This window comes from Cibotium barometz, chromosome 29 (assembly GCF_041138505.1).
Source record: "Cibotium barometz isolate CiBa-2024 chromosome 29, ASM4113850v1, whole genome shotgun sequence".
Taxonomy (NCBI): domain Eukaryota; kingdom Viridiplantae; phylum Streptophyta; class Polypodiopsida; order Cyatheales; family Cibotiaceae; genus Cibotium; species Cibotium barometz.
In genome coordinates this window covers 47,903,216-47,906,240 of record NC_141074.1, presented here as the reverse complement: position 1 = coordinate 47,906,240, position 3,025 = coordinate 47,903,216, and positions in this window count along the sequence as shown.

The window sequence follows — 3,025 nt, the reverse complement described above, 5'->3', positions numbered from 1 at the left end:
ACGCCCTTGCTCTCCCTTTTGCAAGAGAATAGCACCCACTGAATGTGATGAGACACTTGGGTTCGCATAAAAGTCCTCCCCCCACCTAGGAGGCTGCACAATTGGACTTTGACTCATGCATTCCTTGAGCAAACAAAAAGATTGAATTTGATCGGGCCCCCATTGGAAAGAAACATTCTTCTTTGCTAACAGATTTATAGGATACATCTTTTCAGAGAACATGTCAACAAAGCGTTGGTAATACTTTGTTTTACCCAAAATCCTCCTTACCTCCCTTACATTGGTAGGTGGTGGGAGGGCCACAATTGCCTGCACCTTCTCAGGATCCATCTCTATGCCTTCTTCTGAGATAACATGTCCCAATAGAACCACCTTCCTTCGTGCCAAGCGGCATTTTCCAGGATTAAGACACCCTTTTGCATCATCAATACTTTGCAAGGCCAACCTCAACTTTTCCAAGTGATCCATGCGGCTTGAATAAATGCAAAAATCATCCAGAAAGACCCTTATAAACTTCCCCAAGTAAGGTGCAAATACCTGACTCATGAAGCGTTGAAAAGTTGCTGGTGCATTGGTCAAGCCAAATGGCATCACCCTAAAGGCATACACTCCCCAAGGGGTGATAAATGAGGTTTTCCTTTGATCTTCTTCACAAATCCGGATTTGAAAGTATCCAGAGTATCCATCACACACTGAATACAACTCATGACCTGCAACTTGATCCAAAATCTCATCCTGAAAGAGTAGAGGATAATAATCCCTCTTTGTGCATGCATTCAAAGGGCGAAAGTCCACACACACACGCCATTTTCCACCCTTTTTGGGAGTGACAACAACACTCTGAATTCTCCACTGGAAAAATAAATCCAGCTTCAAGTAAATTAGTTACCTCCTTCTTAAGCACCTCTGCTTGCACTACTCCCAAACGCCTTAGCCGCTGTACCATTACTCTGGGGCTTGAGATCAATCTTGTGCTCTACTAGGGTAACTTGGCGTACTTGTGAGTAGCTATTTGCAAAAAAGTTAGGAAATCCATCCAACATTTTTAAGTAATTCTCCCTTTTAGTACCTGTTACTATGGACTCATCAAGAAGAAGTTCATTTTGTTGGTGAAGACTAGTGAGGTCCACATCTCCTTTATTGCACATGGTTGAAGAAGCTTCCCCTTCCAAGGCTCCATTGTCTTCAGCATCCCCTCGATCCCTTCCCAGGGAAAGACCAAATGCAACTCCCTCCACCTCTCCTTCTGAGATGGAATCCTCGGAGCTACCACTTGTCTCTTCTTCATCGGATGACTCTGACTCTGAACTTTCGGAAGTTGAAGGTTCACCTCTTACCACCTTCTTGCGACGACTCTTGATGTTGTAGTGGACCTTCTTATTCTCACCTTGTAGAATAAGATCACCTGTCTCCCACTTTTGAATCGCCTTCACTTGGCGAAGCCATGGCCTACCCAATATCAATGGGTAAGCCCTAGCATCAGGCTTTGTAGGAATGACCTGGAAAGTTGTAGGCACAGAAATACCACATATATCCACTCCCAAATTCTTGACAATTCCTAAGGTTTTCACCCTAGTATTATCAGCAAGTTTGATGCGATAGGGAGAGTTAGTAGAAGACAACTTTAAATCAGCATCTTTCATTGTTTTTTCACTCTGACATTGATTGACGCACCTCCATCAATGTATGCATTAGAAATTGTTTGCCCCTCAATGATGACATCAATCACAGGCACATCATCTCCTACATCAATATCCACTTTTTGAACCATAGGAGGCCCATTATCCCTCTTCTTCTTTTTCCTAGATTCCCTTATGCTAGCCAGCTTACCCCATTCCTTTCTGAGCTTGGGAGAGAGTGCCAAAAGCTGCCCAAATGTGATTTGTGCCATTTTCTCCCTAAGATCTGTCAAGAGGTCATAACTAAGAGATCCTTGTCCAAGAGGAAAATCAGATTGTCCAATTTTTCTCCTAGATGACTTCTTCTTCTTCTTATTTTTCTCCTCTTCTTCAGATTTATCTTCTTGTTCTTCTTCTTCCTGGCTTCTAGTTTTACGACCCCTTTTTGCCATTAATGGCATCAATGTTTCCTCTTCTTCTGAGCATATTTCCTCTAAAAGTGCTAAACTTTTATCCTCACTTTTCCTCAACTTTGGACACTCAGTGCGATAGTGCCCCTTCTCTTGACATTCATAGCATGTGACACTACTTCTATCCCTAGGTTTATCCTCAGCTCGTGGAACCCTAGGTGGCCTTGCATTGACTAAGTGTAACTTCAAATCAGCAAATTCTACCATAAGTTGTGCAATGTTATGATCCAAGGATGGAGCTTGTACCTGAGATGTTGAGGCTATCTCTACTCGTGGTGGGGTTGGCACACTTGGAGAAGATTGGAATGTGGACTCAATATGAAGAGTGGCCTCCTTCTTCAAAGCAATATGAAGGGCCTCTTTAAAACTAGTGGGATCTTTGCTAAGAACTTTTCCATGCAAGCGGGGATCCAAAGCCCTGATAAACTTGCTCATCTTAAGGTGCTCCATTGCTAAAGAACTCTTTGAAACTTCCATAGAAGGTGAAGAAGAAGAAGCAACAACATGTAAAGCAGCTTGTTGATATTTGATGAATAAGGCTTCATACCTCACTGAAAAGGCAGAAACTGACTCTCCATCCTTTTGGAAAATTTGATCCAATTGCAATAGTAAAGCATTTGGCGACTCCACTGTCCCAAATCTCTCCTTCATTGCTTTGGTCAACCTTTCCCAATCATTCTTGGACTCCTCTGGCAAAGCCTCATACCAAGTTAAGGCCATACCCTCCAAGAAATCTGGAAGTATTTCTGCCCTCTCCTTCATAGACCAACCCGTCAAGCGGCATGCTCGGTTAAACTCTCGGAGATAACTCCCCGGGTCTTCTCCTTCTGATCCACGGAACACCGGAATGTTGAACATCTTGCACCAAAAGATGAGTAGTGACAAGGGAAATTTACTTGTTTCAAAATGACTTTCCTTTAATCCTGCGGGACCTTG